Here is a 27,395-nt window from a genome sequence, read left to right as displayed (position 1 = left end):
CATCCCTCCTCCCCTAGGATGCCGTGACCTCTCTGCGACCAGGATTTGAAGGTTGCAGATATCTCACTCATCAGGGTGCTGGAGTTGGGGAGTCCTTGAGTGCCTGCCCAGTCAATGCAGAAGAGTGATGATGAATTGCAGTGAGGAATGGTCTGTGATGCTCCTCAGCTATTATGTCTGACTCTTGTCTGTCTGATGCAAGCTGACTGACTCCCCAGCTCATGTCTGAGTGAGGTTTGCCCTACATTCCTTTGTCCCTTAACTCTAGAGGATGATTAGGGACAAGGGTCGAGGGTTTACTGAATCATGCCTTAGCCCTATCACTGTGAATGAAACATTCATAATGAGTGAACCTGACATTGAAGGCCAGTGAGAAGAACTGTGTCCAGAAGGGGAGAAGCTCTATGCCACTGGGTTAACAAATGTGAGGTGTTAAGGTGGTAAAAATGAATGAGATTTAACTCAGTGACATGTGCACATGTAACAAGTGATAATGACCCACAACTACCTGTGCCTAACTTCACCCATGTTGTGCCCTACAATTCTTTACTCATGCGAACCATCCCACTACGTCTGGGTGTGTTCCCAGAATGCACATCAGAGGCGGAGGTGGCTTGCAGCCGTCTTCGCTCTTTTGCCTGAGATGCCCTTGGCAGAAGTCCTCTGGAGGGCCAGGACCTGGAGGACCACGGCCTACCTTTTGCGTGGCACTGACGTTGCTGCATCACCCTGTTCTGCCCCCTGCCCCTGAGTTGCACCAGTTTCAGGAAGAGGGGATTTAGATGGGCTGGTCACTCTCAGGACCTCCTGGGTGGAAGTGCTCCAGTGGAACCACCTCCTTCCGGGTGCTTGTGGGTCCCAAGGTTACTCCATGGGATGGGGGTGGGGGGCAGCTGGAGTAAGCTCCAGAAGCCTCACATCATCTGACACTGCCATTCCTGGAGGTCCACCATTGTTTGCACCATGCAGTTGAAGCCCTCAGCCATAGTTCTCGGGACTGAGCCATGCTTCGGGGATCTCCTCGAGTGGATCTGACCTCTTGCCCCAGACTTTCCACTGCAGACGCCACAATTGCAGTGTTGGCCTGGGTGCCATGCATCGCAAGCAACATCTCCGGCAACAGCAGGTTTTGGGACTCTTCTATTCAACCATGTCGCAGGAATGTTGCTGACACCCCTTCCTGGTTTTCCCAGCAGTGCCTTTGCATCTCCAGCAGCTGAGGGGTGAACGTGTCTGGAGGCATAGAACCTGGCTGGGGAACAGCCGAGTCCTGGGATCTAGCAGCCCTCTGACTCTCCAATCCCTGTGACGAGCCTGACGCATATCAGGTGGAGGCAGAGGTTGTGTGGAGCTCACCAGATAGTGACCCAGACGCCTGCCTGCTAAATTTGCCAACTGAAGTGCGTGTCTCTGCGATGGCGGACGGTGCAGGTGACAGCTGTGATGCATCATCCATGTCCTCCTCCAAGATTTCCTCCGAGGTGGTGTCAAGGCTGGGACAAGCTGGTAGATGGGCTAGGCTCTATGGTCGATGTTCCTGCGAGGCAAGGGACATGGTTTTAGTACATGGCCTGGTCAAGGGTTTGGACTACACCGGTCATCTCAATGAAGATACAGGGGGTCCTCACATTTCTCTCGCAGGCCCATTTCACTCTCAGCGCAGGCTTGCTCCTGTTCCTCCCCTGTGAGCTCCATGGCTCTCTCCTCAAACAGAGTCAAGGTCCTCAGCTCGAGCATCCCACCACCTGTTTTATCTCATTCACGGCGGTTATGGGTGAGCTCTGCCTGCAGGAGCTAAATGGGGACAAGTTGAGCTTGACACCTGGTGTGTCAGAGGTCAATGACACCTGACGTGTGGGTACTGCGCTTAAGCAGAGAGTCCCAGGGGAGGTTTGCAATGCAGGTGGGAGGTCAGGTCTTGGAGCCCTGCGAGGTGGCAACATCTGTGATCAAGTTGACATTTCAGGGGGTGACAGAAGGGTGGAGTGCAGAGTAGAGACAGGGAGCACTTATCCTGACTGATCTGAGTAGGTCATTCATCTTTTTTCTGCAATGCACACCCGTCCTCTTGGTCAGGCTGCTAGCATTGACCAATGCTGCCCCTGTCTCCCAGGTGGGATTCACCACCTTACTGGATGGCCTCTGCCTGGCCAAGGGTAATTTGTAGCCCACCTCTCCTCCATGACATCCAGCAAATGGCTGAGGGCCCCTCCATAAACCTAGGAGCTGCCATCCTCCTGGCTTTAATGAAAGCAAGTGCTTTGGAGCTGTTTAAATGCAGCACTCCCTTCACTGAAGTGCACAGACGACCCCCAGGGCAGATGGTGTTTTTCATGTGGGGGAAACATTTTTTCAAAGTGCCTGAAAATTGCAGTCCGGATTGCATCACCAGGGCTGGGGGGAAGCGCACTGATTTTCTTGCAGTAAATGACACCATTATTTTTTCGGAAAGCTCCGTCCGTGGACTTTCTTATCTCCCTGACCCGTCCTATGGGTCAACTAATCCCTGCTTCCAGATGCATCTCACCTCTTTTCTTTTCAACTTTGTGTCCTATCTTTCTTTAATAAAACTGCAAGCCATGACAATAGCAAGTGACATTTTGCAATGCATTTAATAAATTACCTTATGGTGCTCCCCATTTATTACTTCACATTGCATATTTATTTTGCACTTTACTATGGTGGGTGCAGAGAGAGAATGGGATTCATGTAGTGCACAGGTACTGTGAACTCAAGTTTATTTAACAGAAACTAATTAACGCTGTACTGTGTGATATTAACAACAAACTTATCAATGTGTTCAGATAAAATTCCTCTGCTAATTTAACAAATTTCTATTTTTTTTAAATGGTGAAGAAAACAAATTGATATTAATACATTAACAGTTTCATTATTGATATCACAGAGCATCATTTTAACTCACAAGTATTTCACCTACCATCCCCTACAATTTGGCATAAAAGGGTGTAAATGGGCGCAATATTTATATTGTGGTGTGCAAACTAGTTTCTTCCCATCGTTCTCAGGTGTTGATGGGAAATTTCCCTGGAAAATGATGCTAACGTTAATGTTTAATGGGTGACACAAATTGAATGCAAAGTAGGGTTATTTGATGTACCCTGCAGCCGTGATTCAATACACTGCCAACTCACAAATGACAAAAAGGATTCAGTGTTAAATATCTGGTCACTATCCAATCACAGCAAAATAATAGCATCTCCTAGGAGTGGGCCCAAAATCTATATTCATGAAAATTGGGCAGTTTGGCAATATTGAGGGAAAATCAAAACCTGAGTGGATTCTTTTACTTTTTTCAAAATGGAAACCTGGAGCAGGACCAAGTCCTTTCTTTGCTCCTGAGTTTGAGGTGGGATTAATACATTTAACAGTTCAGATTTGATGTGAGGCCGTTCAGTCATTTTTAACATCTTATATGGCGCATCATGTGGCACACTGGTACTGTAGCAGCATCAACTCAAAGAGAAGTATGTGACTTTACATAGGTGTGGCTACGTTTGTTAGAATCTTATAGTCAGCAAAAAGATACTGACAAACAGCACATTCATCATTCAGAAAGTAACCTTCAACAACCATACTGTTTTTATAAAACACAGGTGTCAAAAAGCAAAGTTTCTCACCTAAGGCATATCGTATGCCATGTCTTAACATTGTATAGCTGCCTGATACGATGAAAGCGGAAGGAGTAGAATTCAGATATTGCAGTCCACTGATGCTGCCCAAATAGACTTGGATGGAAAGGAACATGAAATAGGTTTGTTTTAAGTGCTAAATTCCCAATAGTACTGTAGCAGAGAACTGTATGTAAATGTGATCAACCCACTGCTTTTTTTCTGCCTGCACCTGATGGTGATACTGAATTATCAATGCCATTTTGGAGAAGAATCACTGATTTAACACTAATTCCTAATCAGGTCTCACAAAAACGGGGAGCTCGCATGGCAGCTGTACTTTTCCCAGGGTTAATTACCTTTTGCTGCTCTCTCCTAATGAGTCAGCTGTTCCAGTCATTACACAACTTCACTTTGTTCATCTGTGGCTCTGGCTACTGCTCACTGATATTAGCTATGAACAAAGACAACTACTGTTGTAGTCCAAAATCATAATAGTGTAATGCTCCTTATGTATATATCTGTATAGGCAAAAACATCACTCATAAGTAAAACACTTTCATTATTCAGCAGTGTTAAAAAAAGAGGTAACTTCTCTATCAATATTTCTCGAAGAAGTATTTAAAAAAGGGTTAATTATTTTTCCCCTTTGGCTCTAAGTTGTTTTCCAATTACAACTCGGTTTTACAGGCCAAACGATTTGGGGGAGGGGACTCCATGCCTCAGTGCTATAATGTCACTATCTCAGCTGCAAGATTCATTAGATTTTATGTTATCACTTTGCTACTGGATTTAGCAGAGCCAGCGTCTAAAAATCAAACTCCATACAGCCAAGGCAGTCAGTATTGTTGTGACAAAAAAGTGAAAAACAAAATCATCTGTTAAGAGTTCTAACTTTAATGAAATACTTTTTTGAGAGGGCTGCATGATTTTTTTCAAACTAAATATCACAAATTCCTTGTCAACAAATTAATAGAACAATAAACAAAACTTTTAATGGTTGCCTATTTTAATTTCAAACCTATCCAGATAGCAATTGGTACAGAATTGAGACAATACCACTCAATGAAATGCCAGGCTTCAAGAGTCCAGAGAAAAAGCAGATAAGTCAATTTTCTGTTTATAGAGACAACAGATATACAAACGGGGTTTCACCAGAAAAGCCTTTCTTCACTTTTATGTGCTTGTGGATCAACTGTGTATTTCCAACATTATTTGTTATTATTTCAAAGATACAATAGCCTGCACTTGTGTTGGACATTAAAAACAACAAAAGTGGCACATGAAGAAATGGGGATTATTAAAGTGTAAACTTTCAAACCAAGGCAACAAGTATAGGTTTCTGATCAATGCAACCCAGAAAAATATATTACCAAGCAGCAGAGTAATTTCTATATCAGTGGTTGGAAGAAAAATCGATATTATGCCAGTAAGGGTTAGTTTGGGATTTTTTTTTCCATTGCAATTTAGAGAAGCCTGCCAAATCACCAGATGGCTCATGATTATAATTATGTGCATAAAAAAACAACACTCTAATGCATAAGCTGTGCAAAATGTGAATTTGCACTGAATCGATAAGAACAAGTGATTCAGCGGGAAAAGGAGGTAACATAAAACTGCAGCATACCGAAGACTAATACTTAAAATGTTAGAACAGACTTGTGGTAGTTACTTTGCTGATCACATTTGTTGCAACAACAGTGCTATCATTATGAAAATATGATGCAATGGTGTATCAGAGGTTTCTTCATGTGCACTTTGTTAAGTGATAAATAAAACAAATGTTCTTCTGCCTTGCAATTAACAAAGATGTGAATCAAATTATTGTCAGAAGTGCTAACTGACTGCGTTCAGCTAATACATAAAAGTATCAAACTATCAAAGCCTTAGTTCAAAACCAATGATTAAATACCTATCTGTTTTTGTACTTTCAGCATATTAAAGATTAGCTACAACTCTCAGCCAACACAAGCCATCATTTTGAAATATCTTTCCCATTTTGTTAAGCATTACAGCTAGTTAATACTACAAGCAATAAACAATAGATTTTTGTTTCACTACTTAGGCCATCCTAAATAATCTTTGAACAACATCATATTGCAAGGAACAACAGCATAGAGAAAGAAACATACTCATAGTAATGCAAACAGGGCCATCTGTGCAACGTCCTGTCAACACATCACTGTTCATTCACTGATAGAACCATAGGTGTTTTATTGATGCTAACAAGTTATGATTTTAACAACAAGCACAGAGGGAGGACCAAAAATATTATTTCTTGCCCATAATTACCAGATCACACATTCATCAATTTAATTATGTCCTATATTGAATATAAAGTCAGCTAATGTAGATCTGAGGCTATAAAATTAGATTAGTTTAAAATGAATAACTGTTAAAGCAAGTATCTGTAAAATAAATCAGTACGACTGACTGAGTATGGAACTCTTAACTGGCATGGTTCAAATAAAAACAGCATTTTTTTCAAAAACTTCTTTAGGTGTTATTCAATGACAATAAAATGAAAATGTCTTGAAAACAATCCTGTTAATGTGCACTGATTATTTATTCACATTTTCAACTTACAATCTGAAAAACTGATGCAACAGTAACCAGGACAAATTAATGAGTAAAATAATCAGTTGAAAAATAAAATTCCTGAGAAAATAGTTACTTTAGTAACAAATAAAATAACACAGAACATTAGAAATTGTCTTTCTTTTGCAAGTCTAGGTTGTTTTGAAGAATAAAGTAACTTTGCCTTCATGTGATAAATTATTACTTTTCCTCTAGACTCTACTCAGCTGCAGTTAAAGGGAAAGCGGATTTGCTCTTCTGTTCTCCAGGGTACAATTGTTAGACTGACTTACCATTTCCCTTTTAGTCTTTGTTCTCCTTCTAAAACTGACACCAGGGAACCAATGATGAAGTACAAACAGGGGTGGGCCAGGTTACTCCAATGTGTCGCGTGCAACGTATGGGGACTCTCTGTGATACTCCAATGAGCTGCTAAGCTTTTTGTAGGCTTTGTGTCATTTACTTAACGACCAATCTCATTAGCTGCCTAGTACAATGGGCTGATGCATTTTCTGTGTAAATACAGTACCCAGTGGCCTTTGGGGTCGTACTTGGTCCGCTTCGAGATGAATATTTACTGTAAATCACCTAAACTATGGAATTTCTTTAGCTATGCACTCTAACTCACACAAATAAGTAAAGAACACATGGATAAATTTATTTAACCAAATGGATTGTCTAATAAACTAAAATGATGTACAACAGAAGCTTTAAATGTTATTATTGAACAAATACATCTGCATCTTATTTAAAATGATCCAGCACAGAGAGGAGAAAAATAAAATATATTTGGACTAGATGACTTCAATTTCATGGCTTTTCTGGTGCGCAGCGTTTGATAATATCAACGCCATATACAGATCAAACTGACAGTACGGAAAACCCTTTAATCAATAAAGCAGTGAAATGCTTTTAACAATTACGCAGTAATCTTTCCTATTTCAAAAGCTAAGTCAGAAATTCAGTTTTGAGGTTTCAATGCATTGAAAAATAATGAATGTATTGAGAAAAATACTTGGGAAACAGCTTATTTTCATTCTTCAGTGGCATTTTTTATATTGCAAACTATAATACAATCTCTATCTGCAAAATGAATTATTATTAATGGCATGTTCCTAATTTTCCACCTTAAGCATATAACAATTATGACTTTAGCCATATTGCTGAAGTCAGAAATAAATTCGGATTTGATCATAACTCATATTTAATTTTAGAAATTTCTTTACTGTACCAATGTAACTCTAACTTCAGTTTATTTGTTCCTTTAACTGGACCAACACAAGTAAATAATCCTGCTGAATACATATTTGAATTTATTTCTCGTCGTGGACTCTTTACTGAAGGTGTAGGTATCCTTGTGGCCTCCACCAATGCCATTTTATTATTCTTGGTGAGGTTGGTGTCTAACTGGTGATGTTGAGTTCTGTGAAGAGGCGGGAGATACTAGTGGAGAGGAGCATCAAAGGCACTCATGTTGTGGGCCTGTTGCTGCCTTGCATGAAAGAGGAGGCAGGATTAGGAGGGCTGGGAGCCTCAACTCGAAGAGAATTGGCCAAATAGTACTGTGGTTGATCTTGCAATGAAACCCCTGGGGCAAAATCTTACCCATTGTAAAAAATAAATTTGCAGCTCCACACCTAGAAACTAACAGCAGTGCACTGACGTCCATCAGGCTGTTTGGATTTGGGAATTTTTGATTTGAAAATAGCCTCTTGGCCCTCCCCAACGCATTAGTAAACCTCTCAAGGAACTCAATGGACCTTTAATTGGAGTTAAGCAGGTTCCTGGACCGTTCCAACGCCCCCCCTCCCCCCACCCCCATACTCCACACTCTCCATTTGAAAATTACGGCATATTCCAGAGGCAAGGGATCCAGTGATCCCCTTCAGGAATGCAATCTTCAAAATGCTCCTGCACCACTGATCGCGCTCTCTTGCAATTGAAAATCACACCCAAAATGTCAGCTGAAGTGAATTTCTGAATCCAAGTACCTGAGGACTCTGATTTTAAGTGTGACATAGGGGGTCTAGGGCAAACGCTAAGCTCGCACTATGCTATTATCCAAGCCTGGAGAGATTTTAATTCCAATTTCTTATTTTAATTTAGTATGTTGAACGCTACCTGACTGACTAGTTGGGAGCAGGATTTGGGGTAATAGGAGGCTGTCGTAAAGTATCTGAAAGAACAGCCTTCAGCATAAGATAAGTAGTGAATGGGGCAGAGGAGGAGATCTCGGGCCAACATTTCCTAGTTGGTTCCAGTAGAGCAATCCTGCTTCTCCCAACCCACAATGAAACCATAGAAAAATTAAAGGTGCTGCCATTTGTGGATCTCTTCTGGTTCCAACTTGCTAACCACATGTCCTACAGAAGGATGCCATCACATATCACTGCAGAAAAAAATCTCATCAGTGTCCAAATTGCACAATTCAGCCCTGGCATTCAAATATTTAGTAACCCTCTGTCTGTCTGTGGCAGACATTGTCGATACTGCCAGAAAACCCATAGTTAAAATGGCAGCCGGTTTAGCTCAATTGGCTGGATGGCTGATTTGTGGCACAGAGCGAGGCCAGCAGCGTGGGTTCAATTCCTATATGGCTGAGGTTATTCATGAAGGCCCCACTTTCTCAACCTGGCCCCTCGCCTGAGGGTGCGGTGATTTTCAGGTGAAATCATCACCAGTCAGCTCTCTCCCTCACAGAGGAAAGCAGCTTATGGTCATCTGGGACTACGGCGACTTTACTTTAGTTAAATGGCAACAGGTGGGAGTGCATCACAAAATAACTGCCCACCTTCTCCACCCTCATAAGGCGATCAAAATTAAAATCATCCCTTCATTTTCAGGTGCAACATTTAATTTTGCTTCTGAAGAAATGTACTTCGATTAAAAATGTTAACCCTCTTTCTCTCTACACCCATGCTGCCAGACCTGCTGAGCTTTTCCAGCACTTTCTGTCTTTATTTAATTTTGCATTATGTGCATTTATGGAATCTCTTTCCACTGACGCAGCTGCTTGTAGGTCAAGAAATTCAACACAACTTTGAACTAATTTGATAGCATGACAGCTCATGCAACTGAGAGCTCGATTAAATCCCACAACTGCCTAATATTGGATTACCCTCGCCACAAGTTATTCCAGTTGTGAAAGAAATACTCTGTTGTGGGAATAAGACAGAAAAACATAGGGTGAATTTTCTGAAAAAATGGCAGATTCTTAGGTTCTGACTGAAAACCGGCATGTTTCTTCTCAGAAACACAACCAGATTTTCAGTCCAGATCTTCTGACAATTTGTCAGAAATAAATCGTTGGCCGTGTTTTAAACCGTCACTCTAGCGGGTCAGGCTTCACAGAATCGGCAAGACCAGCTACACAGGGATCAGGGCGCCATCTTTAAAGGCCGCCCCAATTTGTGCTGAAAATAAACTTCTTCCTACCTTCTTCCCCCAATGTCATGAAAGATCCTCCCCACAAACCTCGGGGCAACTTCACCCCCCCACATCATGAAAGTATCGGGGTGCACACTCCCCCCTCTACCCCACCATCCACACATTCTCCAATGTGTGCCCCTCTCCCCCATCACACATAAAGGGAAGCCCCCCCTCCCCCAAGAGAGAAGGATTTGCACCCTGGCACTACCTCCTCTCAGTGCTCCTTCTCAATGTCTAGAGAGTCCCAGGAACACTGCCAAGGTGCCAAGGAGCACTGCCCAGTCTAGGTGCTCACTCTGGAGCCTCCAGACACCTGTGCACCCTGGTGTGGTCATCACGACTGGCTTACGAATTGTGGCAGTGTGACATCACGCCACCAGGGGGAGCATCACACGGAGCTGGAAAGTACGGCATAAAGGGGTTTAATTATATTCTCCGCCGGGTCGGAGAATCGCCGGGGGCTGGCGTGAATCCCGCCGGTTGCCGAATTCTCCAGCATCGGAGATTCGGCGGGGGCAGGAATCGTGCTGCGCCGGTTGGCGGGCCCCCCCAGCGATTCTCCAGCCCGGATGGGCCGAAGTCCCGCTGCTAGAATGCCTGTCCCGCCAGCGTGGATTGAACCACCTACCTTACCGGCGTGTCAAGGTGGCGCGGGCAGGCTCTGGGGTCCTGGGGGGGGGGGCGCGGGGCGATCTGGCCCCGGGGGGTGCCCCCACGGTGGCCTAGCCCGCGATCGGGGCCCACCGATCCGTGGGCGGGCCTGTGCCGTGGGGGCACTCTTTTCCTTCCGCCTTCGCCACGGTCTCCACCATGGCGGAGGCGGAAGAGACTCCCTCCACAGCGCATGCGCGGGGATGCCGTGAGCGGCCGCTAACGCTCCCGCGGATGCGCCGCCTGGCAATGTCATTTGCGCGCCAGCTGGCGGGGCAACAAAGGCCTTTTCCGCCAGCTGGCGGGGCGGGAATCAGTCCGGCGCGGGCCTAGCCCCGCAAGGTTAGGGCTCGGCCCCCCAAGATGCGGAGGATTCCGCACCTTTGGGGCGGCGTGATGCCGGACTGATTTGCGCCGTTTTTGGCGCCGGTCTTTGGACATCGCGCCGATACCAGAGAATTTCGCCCCTGATTCATACCCAGAGACATTGGCAAGGGGCGAAGAATATCTCATTCGGAGATCTTGCTGGCTCAAATCACGTTATGGCCCTCTCGCAAGAGTTAGCGTCCATAATGGGATTTGCATGCACATCAAGCAGGACGCTTGATGCGGGTGGCACGGTAGCACAGTGGTTAGCACTGTTGCTTCACAGATCCAGGGTCCCAGGTTCGATTCCCGGATTGGGTCACTGACTGTGCGGAGTCTGCACGTTCTCCCTACGTCTGCGTGGGTTTCCTCCGGGTGTTCCGGTTTCCTCCCACAGTCCAAAGATGTGGTCAGGTGGATTGACCATGATAAATTGCCTTTAGTGTCCCAAAAGGTTGATTGGATTGGATGGATTGGAATTGTTTATTGTCACGTGTACCGAGGTACAGTGAAAAGTATTTTTCTGCGAGCAGCTCAACAGATCATTAAGCACATGAGAAGAAAAGGGAATAAAATAAAATACATAATAGGGCAACACAACATATACAATGTAACTACATAAGCACTGGCATCGGATGAAGCATACAGGGTGTAGTGTTAATGAGGTCAGTCCATAAGAGGGTAATTTAGGAGTCTGGTGACAGTGGGGAAGAAGCTGTTTTTGAGTCTGTTCGTGCATGTTCTCAGACTTCTGTATCTCCTGCCCAATGGAAGAAGTTGAAAGAGTGAGTAAGCCGGGTGGGAGGGATCTTTGATTATGCTGCCCGCTTTCCCCAGGCTGCGGGAGGTGTAGATGGAGTCAATGGATGGAGGCAGGTTCGTGTGATGGACTGGGCGGTGTTCACGACTCTCTGAAGTTTCTTGCGGTCCTGGGCCGAGCAGTTGCCATACCAGGCTGTGATGCAGCCCGATAGGATGCTTTCTATGGTGCATCTGTAAAAGTTGGTAAGGGTTAATGTGGACATGCCGAATTTCCTTAGTTTACTGAGGAAGTATAGGCGCTGTTGTGCTTTCTTGGTGGTAGCGTCGACGTGGGTGGACCAGGACAGATGTTTGGAGTTGTGCACCCCTAGGAATTTGAAACTGCTAACCATCTCCACCTCGGCCCCGTTGATGCTGATAGGGGTGTGTACAGTACTTTGCTTCCTGAAGTCAATTACCAGCTCTTTAGTTTTGCTGGCACTGAGGGAGAGATTGTTGTCGCTACACCACTCCACTAGGTTCTCTATCTCCCTCTTGTATTCGGACTCGTCGTTATTCGAGATCCGGCCCACTATGGTCGTATCGTCAGCAAACTTGTAGATGGAATTGGAACCAAGTTTTGCCACGGAGTCATGTGTGTACAGGGAGTAGAGTAGGGGGTTAAGTACGCAGCCTTGCGGGGCGCCGGTGTTGAGGACTATTGTGGAGGAGGTGTTTTTATTCATTCTTACTGATTGTGGTCTGTTGGTCAGAAAATCGAGGATCCAGTTGCAGAGTGGGGAGCCAAGTCCTAGGTTTTGGAGCTTTAATATGAGCTTGGCTGGGATTATGGTGTTGAAGGCAGAGCTGTAGTCAATAAATAGGAGTCTAATGTGGAGTCCTTGTTTTCGAGATGCTCTAGGGATGAGTGTAGGGCCAGGGAAATGGTGTCTGATGTGGACCAGTTGCAGTGGTATGCGAATTGCAGTGGATGCAGTGGTTGGTGGGGTAACTGGTTTATGGGGATAGGGTGGAGGTGTGGGCTTAAGTCGGGTGCTCTTTTCAAGGGCTGGTGCAGACTCGATGGGCCGAATGGCCTCCTTCTGCACTGTAAATTCTATGATTTTATGATTCTAGGACGAAAAAAATCACGCCTTAATGTTAGTCTCAACCACATTTTCTGCCGATTAATCAGAAAATGTAAACAATTGCAGTTGCGAACTCCTATGGGTGCCAGGTAGAATTCTTGTTCACCTGTTGAGTATAGTGCAAATAGAGAAGGATGGGAGCAAATTACCTGGAAAGGTTTTTAATAACAATTCTGCCAGAGGTAGGGAACATTAAACTTTCCTTCCTTCTTAGAACATATCATAATACAAACAAATTTGTTTAAGATAATAGGCACGATTATTCAAAAAGGGAACAATATCCTCTAGCGAGCGTGTTTAGCAGCATGTATCCCGGCGCAGGCAGTGCCAAGAAACACATGGGGCAGGATTCTCCCACCACCCCGCCGGGTCAGAGAATCGGCAGGGGCTGGCGTGAATCCCGCCCCGCCACCGGCTGCCGAATTCTCTGGCACGGGGTTTTGGCGGGGGCGAGAATTGCGCCGGTCGGGGGCCGTTGCCGATTCTCCGGCCCGCGATGGGCCGAGTGACCATCCATTTTCGGTGGGACCCGCCGGCGTAAAACAGACCAGGTCCGTACTGGCGGGATCTGGCTCTACGGGCGGCCTGCAGAGTCCTTGGGGGGGGGGTGGGGGTGGGGGGCGGGTGCGGGGGGATCTGGCCCCGGGGGGTGCCCCCACAGTGGCCTGGTCCGCGATCGGGATCTACCGATCCGTGGGCAGGCCTGTGCCGTGGGGATACTCTTTCCCTCAGCACCGGCTGCTGTCAACCTCCGCCGGCGTGGAGAAGAACCCCCCTGTGCATGCGCTGGGGTGACACCAGCACACATTGGCTGTCCCGCGCATGCGCCAACTCGCGCTGGCCGGCAGAGGCCCTTCGCCGCTGGTTGGCACGGCACCAAGCCCTTCCACGCCGGCTGGCGCGGGGCCAACCCCTCAGTGCAGGAAATGTAACTGACTGCGGCCTCAGCAGGACATTCCCCTCCGAAGCCCAAAAAAACGCTCAATTGCGGGTTTCTTCTGGCGCTCCGCTAAACCCGCCTAAAACAGGAATTGTTTTTTTCCCCATTAAATCGCACCAATAATTGAATAAGATTATGCCAACTTCTATATGATACTGACAAACCCTATCCATATAGCTAATATCAGAGCCCTGTAATTTCCAGTAAAATAAAACGCTGTTCGCAATTTAACATTTTCTATACATATAATATATATTTTAAAAATACAGATTCTATTGTTCTAATCGACCCTTGTTGTTGGGTGTTTTTTTTTTTCAGTTGGGTCACTGGAGATTTCTCTGTCAACGATGGTGTGTGAAAGGGCAGGCTTTGCTTGAATCATTTTAACAGACTGTGCACAATCTGGGCTGTTGCAGAACTATCTCCTCTTGCCCGGACTCCATTCAGGCCTTATCTCTGTTTACCAACCACCATTTCTCTTTCTTCCACACAACTATGGCTTTCTTTTACAATCAGCCAACAGCTGACACCATGCCACAACCTCAAAGGCAAAAAAAAGGGATAAAAAGCCCAAGCTGTGCAAACAATGAAACAGAACAGGTTAATTCATAAACCCTGTTTTTTAAGCCAACTAATTAGAAAGAAACATATTCGTGGAAAATGTATTCCGATATCCATAAAATGAACCAGAAGCAGTTAGTTACTTTCATTACCGAGTTTGGTACTGCCGAATAAGAAAAATAAATCATTGATTTAAGTAGGGAAAAGTGTTTCAATCGTGCAAGTTTTACAAGTTCCAGTAACATGTCAGAAACAATCAACTTCCTATTTATCTTCAATATTCGTTGAAATTCCACCGATGAAAGAATATTTATTATGACAACTATTAAGTGCAGAAAATGAGGTATCGAAAAGTTAATAATTGTATTGTTAAAGTATGTTTTGTCATATCATTGTTACAACGTTAGCAAATTTGGAAAAATTAAAATTTTTAAGCAATGAATTCTTTGAAAGGCTATTTCCTTAAAATGATTTAATGAATTAAATTTGTTCCTGCACCAGCTGTTATGCAGCAGATGGATCCATTTTGAAGCCTTGTTGAATTCAATCCATGAAACTCATTTTGTAGGATTATCCATCCAAAGTTTCATTTACTGTTAAGGGACAGCGTTGGATTTAAAATGACATGACGTTACACTGTGGATGGGGCTTTTATAACATATTAATATGTGACCTGTCCAAACAAACATTTCAAACCATCAGTATTTTTTTCAACAGCTATGAAACTATCAAACATACTTTCACTGCTATTATAAACTCACACATTCAAGCCTGTATATAGTGCAAATGTTTGTTAATAATCCATTGTGTCCATTTAAATCCAACTACATTTCCACTTCCTATCTTTCAGGAGAACCATTCTGTGGGACACTTGGCAATTCTTTGATTTCCTACTAAATTCTTTTTCAAATTCCCTGAAGTGTGAAACATGGACATTTGGAATTTTTGGAAAAGCTCAATAGGGAATGGATTACCTGGCAGGATCCTACAAAATGAAAGTTTACTTATGGTGCATTGATGGGGAAATTTTATTTTAACTGCCTGCTTGAGTCCGTCAGCATATCATTACCTTTTGATACCAGTTACTATCATAGTTCTCCACTTTGGCCTTTTGTTTCAATACACACAGCCAAGGCAATTTTAGACACATAAAATGTGTATAAAAAATAAACCTGGCACCGTGCAAAAAGTGCTTCTGATCACAACTTTATGCATAAAAACAAATGAAAGCACATGGGCATCAGGGTTAGCAGACTGTTTGGTTTCCCTGCCTACTGGTAAGAACAGCTCACATTTGTTATACTTAACATTACCTGATTTGCAATTTTTAGTAGGACAAGATCATGTCACAAATGTACCCTTCCCTCACATTACCTTCAGAATTTAAATTAATTTGAATGGAAACATTAATGCAAATATTACAAAATACATCCTAAAAGATCACATCACCATCTGCCACATGAAGGCTCCATTTTCAGTCACAAGATACCTTCTAATGTGCTAGACAGTTGGCAATCTTTGATTGCACTCACTGAGCTCACTAACAATGTCAGAGGAATAAAGAAACTATGACTAACTACTGGAGCAGGACAAGGCACAGGCAGAAAAAATATCTTTCTTAAAATGAAAATATCAATAACGAATAATACGGAAATATTGCACAGATGGGATGCAAAGACATAGATAAGAACTTACAGGAACCGGCTAAAATAAAGTAATGTCAATAAAGTGAACACAGGTACCAAGGACAGCTCCTCAAAGTTTCACTCAAAATAAATGCTTTTATGTTCTTTACAGGGAAAATAACTGCCTCAGAACCTGGGTTCCCCTTCAAAAAGATCCATCTCTTTCTAATGGTCACACTTCTCCTCTGATTAAAGAGCAGCAATTGCAGTAGCACTATTGGACATTACATTCTATATGCATGGCTTGTGTGACAGTGTGATTTGAAGGCAGCAACGGAGTTATAAATTCATAAAACAAGTTACTGCAATTCCAATTCATACTGAGGTTTGTATATCTCCAAAGCAGTTGTTCCACAGTGTTACTTTGTGTTGCTGTGTCAACTGGAATTTAAAATCATACATTTTTCTGCTTGCTTGAATGTTATACTTTCAAACTCAGCCAATCCCAACAGTACATTTCCTCATAACATGTTAAAGATGGTTAACTAATCAGCCTTCACTGTAGGTCAACAGTGGCAATGAATCTTCACCCCACTACTGGCTAGGTAGTGAAATGGTTAATGGGGCAAAGGCAAATCAAAAAGCTGAAGCAAATCAAGAATTGTTTGCTTTGTGAAAATAATTTACTTGAATGAAGACATGTTACTCCAAGAAATAGCTGGCTGATCTAGTATGTGATGTACACATTTCATTTACCAAACACATTTTTCTAGCAACAGCCTTTATCTTTCTGGAAGTCTGATATTTTTCCCCAATTAATAAAGTGCAAGACATAAATTATTTAAAAAAATCATTAAACTGAAGAACTCAGTGTACTGTAATAAGTAATCAAGTAATAAGTGAGAACAGGGTAAATTTAACCCAGTGGTCAACTTTGGTCAGAGCAAGGAACCACATTGAATTTCTCAGAATATTGCAAGGGCTGTTCCTTATTGCACAGCTTTGATGATGGTATCGGTGCCCATTTCAGATTGACTGTGTTTGTTGATTCTGTTTTCTGAGATGATCAAGATCATAGAAATCCCCTTCATGACTTAACTTTCATGAATATATGAAAAGCTTTGCAAAAATATGTGTCAATACAAGTTTGCAAACCGATGGATTTGCAACTCAAATTTTAGAAGTTTTATTGTCAGGTGATGTTAATGACTTGACATTAATGGTGCCATATGTAGCTCAATTACATTGTTCAGCAGCAGGATGGACTGCACCAATGCTACTTAAAGGGACCAGGAGTTATTTTCAAGATAGTTGTAAATTAATTTCCACACGCTCTTACTGCAAATGAACAAGAATGTTGTTGGGTTCTCGAGTTTTTTGAAGTTGCTACAGTCTAGAGGGAGTGGTAGGGCACTTGGTGAAGGATTTTGGCCTGACTTCAAGGATTTCTCACAAACCACTTATTCCCAGGCATGGGTGCAATGGTATACATTCCCCTTTGGACTACAGCGTAACAGGGAGAATAAGCACAGAAGATGCAGAAAGAGGGAGTGAGAAGGAGAAATGGATTCTCAGGAGGAGGCCCTATTCACCCAAGATGTTCCAGGGCAATTCTCTACCTGAATCTCAGCGCGAACCATTTGTGAAATAACTGTACTTTAGTAAGGAGCTCTTCAATGAAATCACCACCTGCTGTAACCACAATTGCAACCTCAGAGCAGGGTGAGAACCAAGCATTGCCATTGGTTGTGCAAACGACAGTAGGAATGACCTATCATACATTGGACTCCTTTCAGGTTACATCTCCCAGTTTACCTACCACTGATACATAAGGGGCTCTGTTTTCAAAGAGAGCGGAATATATTTAATTCCAGGTAGAGTGAGCATGTGGCTCCGTGAGGAATACAGACCTCCCCAAGATTCAGGATGTTGTTGCCAGCAAGCACATTCCTTTGCAGGTGTAGCATATCAACTCTGAGATGGACAGTAACGCAAAGGGATTCCAGCCCCTCAATATGCAGCTGGTGTGTGACTGTTTTCAGCACGTCATTTAGGTCAATGCCTTCGATGCTAGCAGCAGTCATGATGGCTTCACTCTTTAATAGCCTATTATAAAATCTGCATTTCAGCAATCATGACAAACCAAAGGGTGGCTACTGGTCAACAAGGTCTATCCTTTGACAACATGGCTTATGACTCTGGTTCACAGCCCAGACACACGTGGGAACTGTACATATAAAAAAAACATGCTGCTGCACAATAAACAGACCACTGGGGAGCTGAAACAATGTTTCTTCTATCTGGATCAGTTGGGTGGTGTCCTACAGCAGTCGGCAGAGCATGGGTCAATATTTGTTGCAATATTAGTTGCAGTGCATGCGACACAGCTTCTCCATTATGCAGGGACAACCCTTGGCACTAGCGATGCAACGACCAGCTGAGGAGCTGGAGGTGGACGGAGGAAGAGGAATGAGGGAGACAGCTAAACAGACCCTTTTCGGCCAGGTTGTCCATGACCAACTCATGTGACTGCAATATTGATTAACACGACCTCAAATATCCATTCACTACCAATTCTATGCCTTACTTTCCCTCTGCTACTGTTCATTACAGAATTTGCTTGGTTACAATGCTGAAAACTAAATTTATAAGTTAAACTTTACCCTAGTGCATAAAAACTAATCACCGCTGTGCTTTCCCTTGGTACATATTTTCTATGCATCTTTGCATGGCCTAGTCCTCCTATGCAATGTGACCACAGTGGTTGCAGCATGGCTGGTGAAAGGCTGCTTACTTTCACTGAGTGAGGTGGTAGATAGCCTTGTAGGATGACCTCAAGTATCTCTGGCCCTAAAGGGCCCAGATTTGTGCTGCACGAGCAGCAGTCCAGGCTGGCTGGCTGACAGGACAACAGAAAGGGCACCGATGGAGTGAAAAGGGTGGGAGGACAAAAGTTGTCATCCTAGAGAGGACAGCAGGATTGTATTCCACGGAGCCACTGTAACTCCCTTGTTGTAATACTTCAGCAAACATACCAATCTGCTGGAAAATTGATTGTGGGACTGCCGTGAAACTCTGCAAGCCCCTTTTTAATACTGGTATCCGTAACTATGATGGCAGCAGTGTGAGCTTGACTAGCAGCCAACGGTCCTTGCATTAGAGAAACGTGAGCTTCCAGTGCAAAAGCATCAAATGCTGCATCATGGGTGGATCCACAAGTTTGCCTCTAGCATTGGGAACAGAATTTGTATACTGTAAAGGATGGGTTCTAAGCTCTCTGCAAAGCCAGTGCCAAGTTGGTACCAGACTTCACCATGCTCTGTGACATTGTACAAAGGCTTCCTGGCTTGCTTGGCCATGGTATACCCATCAACGTTCCTCCATAGGCCATCCCACAAATGTGATCATCTGAATCTCCTGCAACAGAACTCATGTGCAACCTTGCCTTTTGTTGATATGGCATCTACACTATCTTTGACTCTGCTCTAACTTCAAGCGAATCAATCCTGGTGTCAAACCATGTGCAGATCTGCCCATTATCTCTGAGATATGCACAGTATCAGTACTTGAGCCGGTGGCTGGGAGTGATGGTGTTTCTTCTTTATTATTATCTTCTATCACTTCCTGAGCTTACACTGCTTGCTCCTCTGTCTCTGCATAGCTGGGTTGCAGCTCTTGGGTATGTAAAAGGAGGTGCAAGGATAGGATTGTGATGAAGATAGGATGAGGAATGCAAAAGGTGCATGCTTTCACCATCTGGAATCTTGTAAATCAGTAGAAATTGAGGAATGAGGGGCACGTGGGATGTAAGAGGGAGGATTAGGTATGAGGATACCATCATCTTTGATAATCCCAGCCCTGCTGCTGATCATGACCTCAATGACGATGACCCCCATCGCCTTCTTCTGGCAAAGGGCATGCAGCCATGCCTGCCCCCCTTGGGTCAGCTCCTGTTGATTATACACTGATTTGTCCTACAGGAGACAGGGAAGTGTTTCAGTCAGTGTTGCACAATCTGTCAGATATGGCTGTCATAATTGAATTGCAGGCAGTGCATGCAAGCTGTGGGATGCGAGTGTGAGGCTTGCAACAGCATTAAGTGTGTGAGGGTGAAATGAAGCTGCAATTGTGAGGTATAAGTTATGAATGACAGAGATTGTTGGTAGGTGAGTGAAGGGGATGAGGTTAGTTGGGCAGTTGGTAGGATATGCCATTTGAAGATACACTCAATGACCTTGATTACTGGTGGGAGGTCACAGAATATTTTATAGTACCGCATCTAGGACCTTGGGTTAGAATCCTGGTAATACCTACAATGGCTGTCTGATCCCACAGCCGTCATAAAATTTGTCTGGAGGACTCCTGACCCCACCTGAATAGATTAGGTCTCCCCCCTTTCCATTTTCATCACCAAGGTAGACAATAAAGCATCAAAGAACATCAGAACATCCCCTCTCACCTATTACACCACAATTAACTCTTTGTCTTATTCAGACTCTTCCATAACCAGTTCCAGCAGTTGCTCCAGTCAAAATGCAGCTCCACTGGATTTAAGCAGTGCAGACCAGCTTTAACTTGTGCTAGCTTCGCACAAACTTGCACATCCTGCTGAAGCATGCAGCTGTTGAACAGTGCATTTTGCCCTGGTTGCATGCAGTTATCATGCAAATTAGCAGGCATGAAGTTGCTAAATTACCTGCATCAGAAACAACAGGTGTGGGTTAATGGCGCTCCACAATCTTAGTGTCCCTTTGTCTGGGCTCTCCAATTTAGCCTCCTGAACCTCCAAAAGGAAATGTTACTGATATATAGGTTGAGTGAAAGAATGGTTGTCAATTTGTAGTACATCCTTAAATAGGACATGCCGCAATATCAGTATTTGTGTCAAAGATTACATGAATAATCCCATACATAAACACTTCAAGAGGTAATAGTTTAGAATTCACTTTTAGAAGGAATACAGAAGAAAATCCGTGTAGGTGACAAAATGGCAAATATTTTAAAAGTTCAAATATATTTAACGGGATTTGTCTTTTGGTAGAAGTCTGGATGTTTCACGTTTGAGATGATTTTTCATTTGCCATTTTGAACTTAGCCATTCGGAAGTTATATTGGCACAAGAAGCGCAATACTGAATTTGAAAATTATCTTTCCATGAAATGCAAACAGTGCAAATTAGTTTCAATTTCAATCTGTGCTTTAGTAACAGATTTTAAACATTTCACAGGAAATATTTTTGAAATAGCTGATGCACAACAGAGCATTAAGTTTGGAATGAATACATTTTTAACATATTGTACATATAAACAGAGTGTCATACATCAAAAAAATACGAATAATATTTTGAAATTCATTGAAAATCACAGCATATTAAAAAACTGAGCAGATGGAAATGCAGCATTTGTTAACTGAACAAACTTCCTGGATAATAATGATAATTATTGATGCTCCATTCACCGGAAAACAATCAGCCAACTGAATTTCTGCTGACAACCAGTCTGGCCTTTCTCAAAATACATTTTGTTTCTTTTACTTTTTTGACCTAAGGCTAGTATATTCACATTATTATTGTACTACGATAAGCTATAGAAAGCTATTCAGAAATGTACTAAATAGGTCATGCATTGATACAGTGCTCAGTCAAAAACATTCTCTGATAGGAGTTCCCTTCTTCCAACAACATTTGCAAAATCTGAGTTTAAAACAGAAGCTTTCTCAATGCTTATACCTAATTGTGAAAAATCTATCTAAAAACTCCAAAAGCTGGTACGTAAGTGCAGAAATAAACTGTTTTTTTTTAAGTTCCAACAATTTTAGGATGAACCACAGTAGCTCTTTCTAATGCATGATTAAGGTTATGGTATTAATACTACATTCAGAGTTTCATTTCAAAAAGCTTTCATTCTACTTAGATCCAGTGAATTGTTACTTACTGGTGCTAGAACTGATCACAGAATATTAAATTTACCAAATTGAATCGTCTACTTTGAATCACATATGTACTACAAAATCTTATTTAAAAATCTGTTAATCTGATAAAGATTAATCTTCAAAGTATATATGCTAATATTTTTGTTGCAAACAAATACAAGCAGAAAGTTTAATCTAAACTCAGCACATGCTTCACACCTCTTACTTTTTCATCTGCTTGTACTGGAGCTGTAGCAGTCCCCAAGATGCGATATCCAGTGCCTTTGACTGCATAGAGATAAGCACCTGCATTTGTGTGCGTTTCTACGTCATACATCCCTATTCATAGCCCTCAATATTCTACATTTGCACATCAACAGCCTCACACACAGATTTCGGCTCTGGGCCCAAAACTTTCACTTTAATTTTCATCACATGATTGCTGCAGCATATGTCCTTCCAAGCTTCCCATATATCAGTCATCATGCAAATGAGATAGAATATTACTCCTCTACAGCAGATGGCCAGGGAAGATAACAATGGCTGAAGAGGGGAGATTCAATGTCCCTGACTTTATTGCCACGGCAACAACAATCTAAAATATATATAATGGAAGCGGTGTTGATTAATTTTGTAGGCTCTAGTATTCTGATTTTGTGAGTGAATGGGCTCAGTTAAAAAGGTGTTGCCAGCTAATGTCCCTCAAAGACTATCTATAAAAGCCAGGGACTAGGATATTATTTCCAGTGACTAACAAGGCAACAGCCCAGCAATTATTTGAGAAATTAGGAGTAATTCCTCCCTGTAGGCCTTATATCCCTTCTGTGCTCTTGAGTCTAGTAGCACATGTATTTGACAGACCTAGATTAGACATTGAAAAGAAAAGTGCCTAAAGATATTGCTGCAGAACTTGCACACACTACACCCTTGTGACATGGCATCAGGAATCCAACATGCTGTGTAAACATAAGCCCCCAGCCAAAAGTAAATAATGGCAGCACTCCACATACACAGGTCAATTAGAATGACAAAGCCTGCCACACTTATGGGTGGAGCTGAGGCTTTTGCAGCACAAGGCTCTGAATGAGTGGCACACTTAATGGCCTTTCTGGAGCAGCAAGTATTTCCATTACCAGCTGTCACTGTGGGACACCAGTACAAGCTTGTCTCCGGGTTACAAGCTTCCTCCCCAGAGATTAATGTGTGCACCAAGTCCATGGCAAGTTTTTAACCTCTTCAGTGCTACACATCTTTATTAAACATGTTCTGCAAAGTGACTGTAATGAATGAACGAGGTAACAGCCGACCTACTGTTAGTCAATGTTGAGCAGTAATAATGGACAACCGTGTTTACTAAGCTGAAAAACAGGCTGGAGACAATGAGGCAGAAAAATTAAGGATGCTGCAAACTGCAACAACAAAATAGATCTGTAAGAGATTAAAATTGTCTTTCCCCTCACTTTATATTTTTGTCTCGATTTGGAGAAAAGAAGCAATGCTGGAAGATGGTCAGAAATGTTTCTTGATTAGTAAACTGGATGCAATTTAGTCCATAAACTCCATATGGTAAAAAAAAGTCATTTTCTCAGCATGATTTTTACAACATGGAATCACATCCAGCACTCAACTCAGTAAACATTACTGTCTAATTCATGGCAATATTTCTTTTTATTCTTATGAACAGGAATGTTGGGTGGGTAAAGTACAAAAAGAAACTGCATATATTTTAACACTGGAGTTGGACATAACTAAATCTGAGTGGGAATAGTGAACAGCAGGGCGGCACATTAAAAGCCTCACGAGTCATTTGTCTGAATGGTGGTCACTGCAGGGACTCACTTGTACCCACCTACCTGATCCAGAAATTACTGCATATAAGTCTGGCTGAAAGATTTTAAAACTGACCAATTCATTTTTATTTAGTGAGCACTAGGAACGAACAACAAGCAGGTGAGGTACAGACCTTTCTAAATGCTGGTGCGATTCATTTTAATTGAGCAATCTAAGCAGATGCAGAATACTAAGTAGAACTCTCCATTAGCCTCAGTGCAAAACCAGAGACCTTATTCATTTTTGATTCAGGCAGCTGATATGATTTAGAGCTCAATTTTCACCACATGGCAGTAGGCACTGAAACAGGAACAGAATTGGGTCCAATTTTCCTGATTTATATCTATGGGCAGTGTGACTATTTTCCTTCAGGAGCGTGGAGCAAAATTAGATTATTCAAATTTAACTGTAAATATCCCACCCTTACTGGCCATGGCTGAGGACCAGTCCGTCGATAAGCTCAAGGTGTCAGTCCTCTCATCTCTGTGTTTCCTGGATTCCAAATCCAAATGAAGAAATAGACTATTTATATTTTAAAGCAATAATAAAATGGTGAGCTTGCACAAATATGTCATGATATGCGGGGACACACATAATGATATACAGGCAAGCAGCTAATGGACACAGAGAACAGGACATGGCCAATAAGCAGGCAGGACACTCAGGGGTGGGATCTGACTATAAAAGACACGAGGCACTCACACTCCACCTCTTTCCACTGATGAACATCTAGAGAGTCAGTCAAAGGTGTTGTTACAATCTCACACCCCCACCACGTGGCTAAGAGCTTGTCTGGTTCAGTCAGACAGAGTAACCACACTTAAGTTAGCAGAGATTCGAACTCACAGAGAACTGTGCTATTAGTTCAATAAACCTGATTGAACCAACTTCAAGGTCTGGAGTATCTTTTTGATCTATGCTGCACCCAGTTGCAGCCCGTGTTATACCAGTGTACCTAACACAACATGATACCAGGAGACTACTAAGTGAAGGTGGCTTACCTCAGTCCTTTCCGTAACGACCAGCAAATGTATCCCGGCACCACGGAGAAGATTCAGGCTCCTCACCAGCTCAGGACCTCTGGCAATCTCAGTGCCAACTGGCGGATATTCAAGCAAAAGTTTCTGCTGTACATCGCAGCCTCAGACCTCGAGGGTGTGTCTGGTGAAAGAAAGATCGTGCTTCTCCTCTCGACAGCGGGTGATCAAGCCATCAAACTCTTCAACTCGTTTAACTTCACCGAAGGCCAGGACAAGTCAAAGTTTCAGACCATCCTGGACAAATTCGATAGTCACTGTGAAGTGGACACCAATGAAATCTTCGAGCGCTACATATTCAAACAATGCCTTCAAGGTAAAGATGAATCTTTCAGTGACTTCTTGACTAGCCTCCGCCTGCTAGCGCTGTCCTGCAACTTTGGTGATATTGCTGACTCCATTATCAGAGACCAAATCGTGTTTGGAGCTCACTCTGATCCTCTGAGAGAGCAGCTCTTAAAAATCAAGCATATGACCCTGCCAGTCGCGATTGAAACATGTACAGTGCACGAGCAAAAAATTGGTATTCCCAATACAAATCGGCTGAAAATGCGAAACTTGCCTCCCACGAGGCAGAGTGTGTGCAGACCATCTCCCGGATGCAGCGCCTCAGCATTGAAGACAGCGGCCATCTCGTGCGCTTTTCCCGGAGCCCCACGCATGCGCGATGCGAATGAGATAACGAAGCGGCCGACACCCACACTGCGCAGGTGCAGATGTCTGCCGACTGCACTGCGCATGTGTGACGACGTACACCGCGACACGACGCTGATGTCATGATGTGCCTGAACTGTGGCAACGTCCACTTAAAGGGACACTGCCTTGCAAGAGGCAGATGATGTTTAAACTGCGAGATGTCTGGACACTATGCAGCCTTGTGCAGGTCTGCACCACCAGTCAGAGGCCTGCGCTCCCAATTCCGACGATGGCACGTCCAGAATGTGCAACGATGATTACAGGATTCTGATCCTGGCAGTACAACGGATCCAGAGGACGAGTGCCTGGAATCCGCCTATCGAGTGGTCATCATTACTACACGTGAACATGCCAAACCTAACTCATCTCGCATTCAGTCCATCCTCGCTGTGGATTCGGAGGACAAATGGCGTGCGGTGATACAGGTCAACCGCTGCTCCGTCCAGTTCAAGCTGGAGACAGGTGCTTCTGCCAACCTCCTCTCACAGGCAGACTTCAAACGCATCAAGAAGCCCCCCAAGGTCTTTCCAGCAGCCTGCCAGCTCCTGGACTGCAACGGTAATGCCATCACGGCACTGGGGCCCTGCCATCTACTCATCTCCAATCGGAGCACCCATGCACGGCTAAGGTTTGAAATTGTCAAGGCAGACAGGGCGTCCCTACTGGGCGTGCATGCCTGCAAAAAGCTAAACTTGGTGCGGCGGGTTTATTCAACGACATCCTTCAACGTGGATCTTCAAGCTGGCATTGACAACATCCTCGCTCAGTATCCAGATGTGTTTGATGCGATGGGCACTTTGCCATATCGGTACAAGATCCCACTGCGACCTGATGCCAAGCCAGTGGTCCATGCACCAAGCTGGGTCCCAGCTCTGCTGAAGGAATAGCTCAAGGAGCTGCAGCAGCAAGGGATCATTTCCAGGGTAACCGAACCGACTGATTGGGTCAGCTTGTTGGTGGTGGTTAAAAAACCCTCTGGAGACCTGCGCATCTGCATTGATCCCAAGGATCTCAACCAGAATATAATGCGTGAACACTACCCATCCCGAATTGCGATGGAACTCACCAGTGAGATGGCACATGCAAGGTTTTTCACAAAGTTAGATGCGTCACATGGATTCTGGCAAATCCAGCTGGATGAGTCCAGCAGAAGACTCTGCACCTTCAACACACCGTTTGGCAGGTACTGCTATAACCGTATGCTGGTCGGCACTGTCTCGGCATCGGAGATATTTCATTGCATCATAGAGCAGATGATGGAGGGCATCAAAGGGGTTTGTGTGTACGTGGACGGCGTCATCATATGGTCCACGACCCCTGAGGAGCATGTTTCCTGCCTCCAGCAGGTATTCCGCCATGTCCACACCAATGGCCTGAAGCTGAACAGGGCCAAATGTTGCTTTGGCATGTCGGCACTCAAGTTCCTAGGAGACCAGATCTCTAAGCAAGGCGTGTGCCCCGACACAGACAAGGTCAAGGCCATCGCAGCCATGAAGGTCCCGGAAGACAAGAAAGCGGAATTGCGCTTCCTGGGCATGGTCAATTTTCTGGGCAAGTTCATCCCAAACATGGCCTCACACTCCACGGCACTACAAAATCTAAAGAAGAAGTCCACTGCCTTCGAATGGAAGGCGGCCCATCAGGCAGAGTGGCTGGAGCTGAAAGCCAAGCTCACCACTGCACCCGTATTGGCATTTTTCGACCCAGACAGGGAAACGAAAATCTCGACAGATGTGAGCCAGGATGGCATCGGTGCGGTCCTGCTGCAAAGCGATGACACCTCATCCTGGGCACCGGTTGCCTACGCATCAAGGGCAATGACGCCCACCGAACTAAGGTATGCACAAATCGAGAACGAATGCCTGGGCCTTCTCACTGGCATTCTCAGGTTTCACGACTATGGCTACGGCCTGCCGACATTCACAGTCGAGACGGATCACAGGCCCCTGGTCCACATTATCCACAAGGACCTTGATGACATGACGCCTCGGTTGCAGCACATCCTCCTCAAACTCAGAAGGTACGACTTTGACTTGGTCTACATGCCTGGCAAGGAGCTCATCATTGCCGATACACTGTCCCGCTCCATCACCATGCCTAGTGAACCACTAAACGTCATCAGGCAAATTGAGTCACAGGTCGAGTCACAGGTGCAGCTGTGTGCTAGCACCCTCCCAGCATCTGATGAGAAGATGATTCGTATCCGTGAGGAGACAGCCAAAGACCCCCTCTTGCAGTGTGTTATGCAACACCTT

General features: G+C 43.9%; 1 protein-coding gene across 5 annotated transcripts in view; it reads right to left on the bottom strand.

Moving 5' to 3' along the window:
• st18 (ST18 C2H2C-type zinc finger transcription factor) overlaps nt 1–27,395 on the bottom strand; it is a 575,669-nt gene that overhangs the window by 321,550 nt on the left and 226,724 nt on the right. The window contains exon 1 of one of the 5 annotated variants that reach the window (XM_072467785.1): nt 21,804–21,927. The exons of 3 other annotated variants lie outside the window; for them this stretch is intronic. The gene's annotated coding sequence lies outside the window, so the exon portion shown is untranslated. Of the gene's footprint in view, nt 1–6,499; nt 6,612–21,803; nt 21,928–27,395 lie in introns of those variants that run through there. One more of the 5 variants, XM_072467786.1, reaches the window with a different exon arrangement.

Source organism: Scyliorhinus torazame, chromosome 11 (assembly GCF_047496885.1).
Source record: "Scyliorhinus torazame isolate Kashiwa2021f chromosome 11, sScyTor2.1, whole genome shotgun sequence".
In the NCBI taxonomy this organism is placed as follows: domain Eukaryota; kingdom Metazoa; phylum Chordata; class Chondrichthyes; order Carcharhiniformes; family Scyliorhinidae; genus Scyliorhinus; species Scyliorhinus torazame.
The sequence above is the reverse complement of the archived record's forward strand: the minus strand, read 5'-3'. Positions and strand labels throughout refer to the sequence as shown.